The following is a 12,940-nucleotide window of genomic DNA, read 5'->3' as shown; positions in this document are numbered from 1 at the left end:
AGAAGATGGAGAGCACATGCTGCTATGAAGTGAATATCTGTGTTCCCCCAAAATTCATATGTTGAAATCATGACCCCCAAAGCGATGGTATTACAATGAGAAGTCAGCAGTTGCAAACCAGAAGGGGACTCTCTGTTGGCACACTGATCTGGGACTTCCAGCCTCCAGAGCTGCGAGCAATACATTTCTGTTGCTTATAAACCACCCAGTCAATGGTATTTTGTTATAGCAGCATGAACGGACTAACACACATACCTCAGAGAAAGCCCACCTTCTCATGATCTTGAGAGTGAAGGAAAAGAACAGGACTCTAAGGATGACTAAGGTTGAATTTCCCACAATCATGGATGGATGGATGAGGACTAAGAATGGGACTTAAATAAAATAAAATGATATTACTTTCACTCCTGAATATGGGGTTGAAAATTCATATACACTGCACCTGTCTTGAATGTGACACAAAAGAAATGATCATATTAAATTTTTTTAATTTTTAATTTTTCTTGAAATTGCAGGGCCTAAAAACACACCATGACTTCTGCCATCCTTCCTCATTGTTCAGCCTTAGCGTCTGCACCCCAGTTCCTCACACTTTCTCCCTTCCATCCACATCCCACATACACACACATAAATACACTACCATCTTAGTGTGGCTGCCTCTGACCCCCAACATCAAAAGGCAGCTTCAAAGTCATTTTCTCAGAAAGTTACCTTGACTCTGGACTAGTGTAGGTCTCCCTGCTAGAGCTGCATCCAAGTTTGGTGATATCTGATACTTACACACTTTTGGGAGCCTTCTTTAAGAAAAAAGAATACCAAATTAGGTACAAAAATGAATATTAATTTAGAATGTAAGAAGAAATCATAACAAATTACAAATGTCAAAAAAATCTGTAATATCACACATTTCATACAATCCAGAAAAGTAAGGTAGTATGTTTAATTACTTAAATGCTTAATTACCATACCACTATTTACACTTTTCCCCTACATTTTTTTGGCTGCATTATCTTTGATCGCCTCCTCATATATCAAAGATTTTGTAAGCACATTTTCTATAGAGGGAGTAGAAAGTTTGGGTGCTAAATCATGTGACTGCACACATATACAGACTTGCTGTTTATAGGACTGCTACAGATTTGTATCCTGCATAGACAGAAATTCTGATAAATTCTATTGTGTCCAATTCCCATCATACACACACAAAAAGTATGGTGCATCATAATAGTAAATACTGTATTGCTGAATATTTCTGACAAAGGAAAACTTCCGTTATGACTGCATCCATGAAACCATATCCTCTGCTTACAATTTTACACAGTTGATACTAACTTCTTATTCCATACACTTCAAACATTTCAAACTTTGCTTCTCCTTCAATCCTCATATTCTTCCAGGACTGGACACCATGGGATACATCTATATCTCAATACCACCTCTGGCCTAGACATGGATGTCACAAGGTACAGAGAAAGTATATTTCTGGAAGATAGTCCTATAGCAGTACAACTAAAATTTACTTACACCTATACAGAAGAGACAACCACAAAATATTTCTCATTTAGTCCAAGTCTAAGCTATCCCCAATTCAACTTCCTCTTAGCAAATCCCCCAACTGCTGGTGGTCACCCCAACATCATCCAACAGGAGAGGAGTTTTGACAAACAGAAGTGGAATGAAAAGTTATTTTAACCACAAATGTTAAGATATCTTGCAACTTTTACTAAAACATAAATGCCTCTGTGTCCTTGGAAGGATTGTGCAAGTGAGGGGACCTGAAGTTTACTTGTTCCACCTTGTTCTACATTTTCACAGAGCCCTGAATTTCCCTTTTGTAGCTCTTGTCACAGTTGCAGTTGCATCTCTCTTTTATGTATTAGAGGGGAGGTGTGGGGGTGAGTGTCTTTTTTATTTACTATCTTTCTATCTCCCATATCTAGCAAATGACTGGTAACATAGCCCTCAAGAAACATTTGTTGCATGAATTTGTAAGCACTGAGACTGTTGCCATTTCTAAAGCCAGTACCATAAATATAATTTAGAGAACTTGTAGCATTGACAGTCACTACCAAGGAATAGACTGGGGGCTCAAAGAGACCTTTCCAAATTCAGTGAGTTATTTCAATTAGGCTGGAGCCATGGGGTTTGACTTCAATGACTGAGGATATATTATTAATGAAAGCTAATATCTCTCAACGTTTTTCTCTTTGTCAAACTCTTCAGCATCCTGTGCACACATATCAGTAATCCTCATGAGCTTTCATGAGGTTGTCGACTGAAAAAAACAAAACACAAAACCTAAAAGTTGAGAATTATGTTTTATTTGGCAGACAAAACTGAGGACTTAAGCCAGGATACAGCCTCTCAGATAGCTCTGAGAGACTGCTCCAAAGGGGTAAGGGAGGAGCCAGGGTATATAGGAGTTTTTGCAACAAAGACCAGGTAGTAGGAACTTCAGAAGATTGCTGTTAATTAAAGAAAACCAGACATCTCAAGTTAAGGAATTTAGCACTTTTCTATGTATGGGAAGATGCAAGAGTCTGGGCTCACTGAAATCATTCCTTTGATATGCGCCCTAACCAACCAGGATCAGTATGCTGTTCTTTCCCATCCTGAGTCCTCTCAGGATGCACCGTCGGTGGCTACAGCAGCTGAGGGCTGGGCAGTGGGCAGCCTGTTTCCATCCTGAGTTCCCTCAGGGCTCACTGTAAGGGGTGGCTGTAATGTGATGGCTTTATGGCTGTAACATCCTTTGTTTACTGATATGGCAGGCAACATTTTTCATTCACAGGTTTGTACTATTATTATCCCCATTTGAAAAACTGAGGCACAGAACAATTAGGCAAACTTCCCAGCTAACAGTGATAGTATGTGAGCCCAGACCTGTCTGGCTCTGGGGCCTAGCTCGCAGCCATTGCTAGTAGGGTGTAAATATGGGAGTCAGACTGCTGAGGTTCAAGCCAAGCTACAGGTCTCACTAGATGCCTAATGTGTAGCAAGTTATGAATTCTGTTTGATTTTCTTATCCGTAAAGTACAGATAAGAAGAGTGTTTATTTTGTAAGGTTCTATACAGGTTTAAATGAAATAACATATTTAAAGCACTTAGAATAGGGCCTGGCATATAGAAAAGAGCCAGTAAACACTCACTGTTATCATGCACATCGACAAAGGCAATTGTTAACCCAGGATTAGGGGGAAACCCCTGGCATCATTATATAATGATTTTTTCTTTTCCCATGCAATCACAGTCTCTTACTGTTAAGCAGGTTCAACAAGATTATTACCCAGAAGATAAACTACTCCAAGGGAGGGAAAAAAAGGAAAAAAACTTACAAAATTCCTGCTCAAGAATTATTGTCTAGAAATTACATTCAATGCTTTTTAAACTTTTGTTAGAGAGTTTTACAAAAACCTAACATATAGTGTCCAAAATAAGTTTACCAAGTTCTGTTTGTACAAAATTATGCCTCACAGCTTCTGCTCAAGGGGAAGAGGTTGAAGAGGGTGATCAGTCCCACTTAGTTTGGTACTGTAATGGGGAAACAAATTAAAAATAATAGACAATTCTCCCTGTTGAAAATAAGGGGAAAAACTCTGTTATCTCCCTTTTTTTAGAGCATTTACTTTAGAAAACTTATAATTGTAAATTCTTTCTCTTTCTCTTTGCAATGTATGTAAATATTTTTTATAAAGCTAAATAAACTTCTTGATAGCTTTACAATCCAGCAATGTCTTTCTCAGAGACCTGGGGGCCATTTCTTAGAAACGTAATTATCAAGAAAGAGAGTACCCCATCTCCTAGTTTCTGTGGGAAGGTTTAATATTTTATGGAAAGGCAGGAAAAATTTAAACATAAAATTTTTATCTGCCTATATAAGCCTCCTCCCTCCCCTTTAATGTGTATTGTGTATCTGCATTAACCAGACGTCCTTAGGAGATAACATTCCATCTTTTTTTTTTTTAACCATATATATATTTTAAAGTATTTGTTTATTTTTAGCTGCATTGGGTCTTAGTTGCAGCTGGCAGACTCTTCGTTGCAGTACACAGGCTTCTCTCTAGTTGTGGTGCGTGGGCTCCACAGCGCACAGGCTCCAGAGCATGTGAGCTCTCTAGTTGTGGCACGTGGGCTCAGTAGTTGCATCACATGGTCTCTCTAGTTGTGGTGCACGGGCCCTAGAGCAGCGGTCCCCAATTTTTTTGGCACCAGGGACTGGTTTCATAGAAGGCAATTTTTCCACAGATTTGGGGGGGATGGATCAAGCAGTAACGGGAGCAATGGGGGGAATGGTTCAGGCTGTAAGGCAAGCAATGCGGAGTGACACATGAAGCAATGAAGCTTTGCTCGCTTGCCCACTGCTCATCTCCTGCTGTGCAGCCCGCTTCCTATTAGGCTATGGACTGGTAGCAGTCCACAGTCTGGGGGTTGGGGACCCCTGCTCTAGAGTAAGCGGGCTTAGTTGCCCCACGGCATGTAGAATCCTAGTTCCCCAATCAGGGATCAAACACATGTCCCCTACATTGGAAGGCAGGTTCTTAACCACTGGACCACCAGGGAATCCCCAACATTCCTTCTCAATCTTGTAAAGGGTCAGGATGATCTACTACTCAATAGCTCCTCAGGAGATAACCTTTCTTCTTAATCTTATAAGGGGTTATGATGGCCTACTACTTGTTTTGTACATTTAGATCTGGATTGTATAAATGGTCAATATGTAATTTGACATGTAACCCTTTGTCTCAAAAACTAATATAACTGTGCTTTGATCTCTAATGGGTAAAATAGTCCTCGGAGCTATTTGAAAGACTGTCTCCTGGGTTATAATCCTCAAGTTGGCTCAAATAAAATTTTCCCTTTCTGTCTTAGATCAACTATTGATTAATTTTTTCATTGACATATGCATGGTATGGTTGGCAGGATATCAGAGATACCCACCTGAGGACACCTGGAGTCTACCCCAGACTGTCACTTGGTACCAGCATAGGCCCATTGAGCCCCACCAGCTTCTCCGTACTCCTCAGGTGTTCTGGTGAGTTCTCCTGATATCTGGATCTCATTGATTTTAAGTGATGATTCTAAATTTTTATTTGAGCTGTTTTTACTTAAGACTTGGAATCTTAAGGGGCACCAGTGCATTTCTTAGGCAGGAACCTAGGGGGATCTGGGCAGGAGATTCAGGGACACATAGGTGGCTGGGTTTTTTAAATTTGACTTAAATTGACAAAACAATTTGATATATGTTCAGAACAAAACTTTTGTTAGTGGTATGAAAGATTGAATCATTCAGCTCTGAAGAACAAGGGGAATTTGCTCCTTCCAGCCACAAGGTGTTCTTAGGTGACTAAGAACATAGTGGAAGATCAATCCTCACGATGTGCAGTGAGGTCCCCACAGAGAACCCCACTATAATCATTAAGTAAATACTGCTCTTCCAGAGATGCACGAGATAAGGACTGATCATCCAGTGCTCCAAGCACCCACAGTGGTTTCAGACTGTCAGAGGGAGAAACTGAGACACATAAAAGAGTTGAACCAACCCAAAGGCAACTCCTTGGGGAGCTAGACTCAGAGGAAGCACACATCCAATCTACCACACTGTCCTCAGAAAGTTGTTCAGATCAGATCTAATATCTGAATTAGATTACCAAATTATTAATGTAAAATTGTTTCTCAAAGGCCAAACAGTTCCTGGGAAGATAGCCACCCAGGGGAATACCAGCTGGGTTTATGTATACTTGCAAGTACTTACTTATTTGGGTATTAAAGGAAATCCCACCCTGAAATGGCCAAGATAGGGTTCTTTAAGCACTCCAAAACTGAACTTTGTGTTCACAGTTAAAGAAAGCCAGTGGAAGGTAAGTTCTTACCATGGCAACCAGTCTGCTGGATCTCTGTCTGCAGGATCTACTGGAAACAAGAGTGGTAATAGTTTTTCTCTTTTCTAAAATTAGAATAGTAGGAGAAAATACGTGTAGGGCTAGCTTCGTGGATTCTTTGAATTAGAAAGACTTCTAAACTGTTAAAATTTTAGAGACCTCTCATCTTAAAACATTGTATTTATTTTAATTGGTGTGCAGAAGCCCCCACAGGTTTCAAAATTCCAAAGTGGCCTCATTGAAGGATTTGTTGTAGAAGGCTAATGAAAGATTGATATAAAAGGTACTTAAAACAAAAGACTTCAAGACTGATGTAATTACTGTTCCCCTCTGTCCCCCTTTATTTGAGTACTCATTCTAGTAATCCTCTGAATTGCCTTTCCACTATGAAGAGACTATTGAATGGTTACCTTTAAGAATGGGACCCCCTGAGGCTCTAGGTGAGCCTCTTCAGATCAAAGGCCAAACTGAGGGCCATAGTTAAAGAATTTTTTAAACCCAGGGAGAATCCGTGAATGTTTTTGTAAATGGATTACCAAGAGGGGAAGCTACCAGTCTAACAGAACCATAGCTAATATTGAGGGCCTGATTGGATTTCTTTTTTTCCTTTGGCCTTCTCCCCTAAGCTAAAGGAGGGAAATGAAAACAATCCAACATAACTGAAAAAGTATGTCAGCCCTTCAATATAATTTAAGTGGCCACTCAATCCTTTGAGGAATTAAAAACAGCTGTCCTTGTTTTATAAGTCTAGTCTTTACGGGACCATATGTGTGTCTCCAGAAACAATCCAAAGCCCACCAATCCTTTTACCACTCCACAAACCTCCCCTATTTATCCCCTTAGTGGGGATAAACCTCCCCTTAAGTGGCTTGTAAGTATTGAAAAAATAAATTCTGGCTTTAAGGGAACAAAATTTCCTCCCAAGGGGAACTTGCATTTCCTCTCTTATGCCTTTGAGATATAAAGTCATATATCTGGTCTTCTCTAGGAACTCTTATGTAGGCCATCTTTTTAAAATGCAAATTTCAGGACGGTAACTCTTAGGGAAAGAAAAAAACAAAAGAGAGATAGTTAATTTGGAACTTGACTTGTCAAGAACAAATACACATCTTAAGTGTCTTCTCAATAAATAATAGTAAAAAGGATTTAGCCATCTAAACAAATGACCTTGATTTTTTCCATCTGCCAGAAACCCAATTTGAATCCAATCTCTTTTGTAACTGGTGGGTTTTATATTATTGTACCTGATTCATGGCTGAAATTTTGTTATAGGAACTATGGGGTCTCTGTGTCTGTGTGTTTGTATGTATCTACATAGGTGTGTTTTAGATATATGGTACTGCTAAAATTAATTTATAAAAGAACTCTATTTACTTGGCTGAAAGGAAATTAAGTGCTTATATAAAAACTCAGAAATATAAAAGAAACTAATCCAAATGAATTTCAGTGTCACATGATCTAAGATTAACTTTAATGAATGAAAACAAGTTTAAGTGTGTTGTTTTAATTAATATAGACGTGTCTTTAGAGTCATCAACATTAAGTGTAATATCAATACTTTTATGGTACCTAGGTTTACTACAAGTCAAATAAGTTCTTATCATTCCTGTTGCAAAATTTGTCAGCAAGAACATTAACTTGATGTGATGAAACTTTAAAGTACATTAAATATAAATGAGGTAAGAGATTTTTAAGTGAACTCTAGGAATAATGATGTTTTAGGACTGTCTACTTAAAATAGTTTCTCCAGATTTTTTGGTAACTTGAAACTGCTAAATTAATTTAAATGATGGGACTCTCTAATTAAAATAGAACTGTCTACTTAAAATAGTTTCTGTATACTTAAAATAGTTTCTCTTTTAAGGACTGTCTACTTAAAATAATTTCTGCAGATTTTTTGGTAACTTAAAACTGCTAAATTAAGTTAAATGATGGGAATTCATTGAATATCCAGATCATTCCAAATAATGTACTGGAACTTTAATTGCTAAACAAGTCTAAGTTTACATACCTTTGTCTTCTTATTAGAGAAAAACTAAAGATATTTGGGTTCTTTAGATATATATTGTGCCTCACTGAGGAAAGAAATTAGGTTATAGAATATATTCCTAAGTTTGCCAATCAGGAAGTGCTTGTATGACAAATAAACAGTTCATAATTACTTGCCTGTTAGTTTGAGACAATAAGGTTTTAAAGTTAAGAATTCTAATTAAAATATGTAATTAAAACTACTAAAAATTAACAAGGAAAACATCTTTGTATGCAAGGAAAAAGAAGGTATAAGGATTGGAAATGAGTTTTCTTAAGGGAAAAGAAAGTAATTTTTGTCCTAAAGCTGGTTATTTCTAAATGGGAAAGGAAATAAGGGACAAATTAATATGGATATAGAAAGTTGTAGAATGTGTGTGAGAAAGAAAATGAAAGAATCTTTAGAAAAGAATTCTATGTCAGGATTTGCTAAGATTAGAATAAATTTAATTGAGTAAATTAATTTTAATATTAAAGGTTAGATGGTGTAAAATCTGAACTTGGTGTTTTCTCTGTTAAGAGGGCAAAGTTTTCTTAGGATGCTAATCTGCTTTTGATAACAGATTGTAAAGTTTCTTAACCTTTTAAGTAATCTGTTAAAACTTTCTGTATTTTAGAGAGAAAAGATTATGTTTCGATGGACATTAAGTTCTAGTGTGTTTTAAAAAGAAGTTCTAGTGTTGTTGTCTTTGAAGTTATTTGTATTTACTGCATAAGACTCAGTTCTCAAATGGCTCCTTATTGCTATGTTACATTATTGTAAAGTTTGTTTCTGAAGCTTATCACAGTAATCTATATTTGGATGAAGATCAGATGCCCCATGACCAGGAGATTATGCATACTGAAAAAAACATCAGATAAAGGATTCTTTACAGCCCTGATGGAAGGGACCATATCAGGCCTCTTATTCTCCTGAATGAAGTGCAACTCCTGTTTCTGACACCTGACTAACTTAAGACCAGCACGATCAGACCAGAACAAGAAGATGACATCTGAAGTAGACAGCTGACTCAAGATGCTAAGCCAGGCCTGTATTACTTTAGTAAACTTTTGTTTATGAACCAAATGTATTTCCTCCTTGGGCTCAAGGTCACCTACAGGTAGGTGGAAACAGCTCCTGCCAATCTGCCTTGAATGTGAGCATTCTGTATTCAATCAGTTTTCCAACAGTATGACCATTTGGTTACAATATTTGTTCCATCACTTGGAATAGAAGATGGCATTAATCACATAGAGGCTTTAACAAAATTTACTCAGCAAGCTTTGAATAATAGTAATCAAGTCATTCTCTTGCTCAATTCAGAAGTCTCCATGAAGATCAGAATCACATGGTCCTCAATATTCTAACTGCTTCCCAAGGAGGAACTTGTGCTATAATAGATACTGAATGTTGTGCTTTTATACCTGATGAGTCTTTTATTGTAACTCATCTTATGACACATATGAAAAATCATATTGCCACTCTGAATGATCCTCTTCCCAGTTTAGGGGTAATACTAAGGAAATGGTTTGGTTTAGGAGGGTCTTGGCTTAAACCTTTACTAAATGACATTGTTACTTATACCGTCAATTTGATTACAGTTTGTGTAACTCATAAAGCGATAATTTTTTTGCCTTTCACACTATGCATCACCTACTCCTACTAAGAATGATATATAAACAACTTGCAATTATTGATTACATCTATAGTTCTCTATAAATTAATGAACATGCACAATGCACATGCAAGATAAAATTGGTGTAAATCCTATTGGACAACTTGGAATTGACATTAGTTCTTACTAGTACAACCCCTAAAAGGAAAAAAAGAACCAGGCTATTAAGACCTGACATCAAGGGACATGATGGACCCAGGGCAGATAAGCAATCACCCTATCATCAAGGGACCAAATATTTGATCACTCAGTGCTTTCTCTCAAAAGATTAGTGATCAAAAGGGGGAAACTGATGAAATAAAATTCATTTTATGGCAGGACAAAAATTTGATCATAAATTTTTTTCCACCTATTTGGGCCTTCTCCATTCCCCTTAGTGTGTATTGTGCATCTGCATTAACCAGACCTCCTTAGGAGACAACCATCCTTCTTAATCCTGTAAAGGGTCATAATGACCAACTACTTGCTTTGTACATGCAGTCTGGATTGTGTAAACAGTCAATACATCATTTGATGTGTAACCCTTTGTCTCAAAAATTTATATAACTGTGCTTTGACCTCTAATGTGTGGAAAGTCCTCAGAGCTTACTGAAAGACTGTCTCCCAGGTTATAATTCTCAGGTTGGCTCAAATAAAATTTCCCATTTCTTTCTTAGCTCAACTATTGATTAAATTTTTGTCAACATTATATAGAAGGATGAGATTTCTTTCTGTCTTTGCAATCTCTTTAACAGATCACCTGTAATTCCAGTTTATGCTTATTCAATAATAAAGCTGTTCCCTTTCTCTTCTATCTTTGTGGAGAGGTTTTCTGGGGTAGCAGGAGATTTTGTTTTTAGTCATGCCCTGCCCCCCAGCAACAAACCACTCAGTGAGCAAAGCCAACAATGCCCAGTACTAAAGCCATATAGTCACACCAAGCTTGGGCCTGGACTGTGGGGTACTAAAGAACCATGACTTCCAGAAATGGCCAGAGGGTTGTTTAGTATTGTCTTGAAGAAGGATTAGAGTGACTAAGAAGTTCTGGCTTCTATCTCACTACTAGAGAATAGCAGATGTCCTGCTTATTTTAGGTGAGAGGTACTGAACATGTGACCTGTAACATCCTTAAAGGTATATGTCTGAGTCTGAGAAAAAGAAGAAACAGTTGATAATGTTCCTCCTTCTAGTTTCTGATCCAGTGTTCACTTCCCAGGCTGCACTACACAGGGATTGCTCAAGGGTAGGGCTCCAAGGATTTGGTCCAGGTTGCAGCTGAAGGGATCCAAAGAGAGCTGCACTGAGAAGCAGAAGTTTGTTCTTGTCAGGACTCTACTGCACAATGGCTTTCTGCTACTGTGCAAATAAATTTTTATCAGCTTTATTTTCCTCATCCATGAAACTGGGGTGTTGGTATAAATTATCTCTAAAATCACTTGTAGTCTAAAAATCTGTGATTTTACAAATAAATGAGATTTGGTAGAATTATTATAGACCATCTGGTATGGTACTACGAAAGTCATTGTTAAGTGCTGTTAACATAAAGTAATTGATAAGATATGACTTTCTTTAGAATAGTAGCTCTTATGTATTCTAATATTTACATACTTCATCTAATTTACACTTTTAGATGATTATTAAGCTTCAGATTTTTAAAGTGCTTTGCAATCATTTAGGGTGACTTGAGTGACTTCTGGAAGTAAAGCTAACCCATGCTTCCATTACGTAGACTTATTTGTTCTCATTCTGTAAAGTCAAGTCATACATTTTGCAACTTGGGGTCTTGCATTCTTTTAACTTCCAATTTTTTAACAAATAAATTCTGGTCAAACAGCCAATTTGATAATTATAATCCAGTAGATTAATTCATTAAGTTACTAATAATGCATAGATTAACATATATACTATTATACTCCCATGTAAAGACAAAGCAATTTAGTCACATAGAAATTAAATTGTTTATTCTCAAAAAATATAAAATCATTATAGTAGAATAATTCTAGTAAAATAGAATTAGGATTGGGCTACAAAAAATATAACTCATTGTTCTTTATTATCAGATAATCCTCAGAATCATAAAGATACACCTTGAGTCAACACTGTTTCTCCACATGCTTCTTATTCCCCCACACCCCATCTATCTTCACAGTTCCAATATAAGTAAAGGTTGGAAAGAGGGATATTCAATGAGATATTCAAAAGACATCAATGAGCAGTTAAGTTCAACAAACACTTATGTGCCTGTTTGTGACCATCACTATGGTAAATATTAGAAATATAAAAATGATTTATACAGTAGGGACTCAGAAATGACTTAGACACAGCCCCTACCCTTAAGGAACTAGAAAGGAAGGAAAGAAAAGGAACTAATATTTGTTTAACATCTACCATGCATAGTACAGTATCTCATTTAATGCTAACAATAATACTTCAACGTAGCTATTATTTAATCCCACTTATATGTCAGAGGAGACTGAGCTACCTTAGTTAGTTTGTGATCTTGAGACAATTAAATCCTAGCTCTATTAAACCTATGCTTTAGCTTAACATTTGTTATAAAATAATGGCAGAGTTAATGGAATTTGGGGGGAAGACAAGATAGTTTTTTAAATGTTTTTATGATAATGGGAAGAAAACAAACAAAGAAATTGAAGATATGTAGTATAAAGAGGTAACTCATAAAGCAAAACCTTAGTGGAAATGAGAGAAGATGGGTTTAAGTTAAGTACAAATGGAGAATTTGATCCCAAACTGAAAGGTCAAATCACACCCTGAAATAAGAGATAAGAAGGCAAGAATGAGGGACTTCCCTGGTGGTCTAATGGTTAAGACTCTGACCTTCTAATGCAGGGGCCATGGGTTCGATCCCTGGTTGGGGAACTAAGATCCCACACACTGTGAAGCATGGCCAAAAAATAAAAGAAGGCAAGAATGAGATGTAGGTATAGCTTTTAAAAGAAAAGAAGTTTGTCTTATGATGGGGATAGAGGCAGAGTAGGAACAGAAATTGCAGGGAAGTTCTTGCATCAATTTCCTCAGTAAGGTATGATACCATATTCTTAGAAGGGGGCTAGGAGATGATCAGATTTGAGGAGATTTGCGAAGCTGTGGAATAGCTCTTTAGGTTTATAGGGAATAAATTTAAAAAAAAAAACAGGAAATGGGACTGATGAATAATGCTCTGTAGTTCAACTGATATTAGAGCTTATGAATTTGCATTCATTTCATGTTTTCAAAGATAGGCAGATTTTATCCAGAAGCTTCAGTCTAGAATGTTACTGTATGATTGACTCATGACTGAGGGGTTGTTAGGGTTCATAGAAAAGTGAGCTATAGAGCTGAAAGTGAGAGTTGAAAGCTCGGAGAGTAAAAGTTATTCTGAGAGCTATTCTCAGTACT

This window comes from Globicephala melas, chromosome 17, assembly GCF_963455315.2.
Source record: "Globicephala melas chromosome 17, mGloMel1.2, whole genome shotgun sequence".
Lineage (NCBI taxonomy): Eukaryota > Metazoa > Chordata > Mammalia > Artiodactyla > Delphinidae > Globicephala > Globicephala melas.
The sequence above is the reverse complement of the archived record's forward strand: the minus strand, read 5'-3'. Positions refer to the sequence as shown.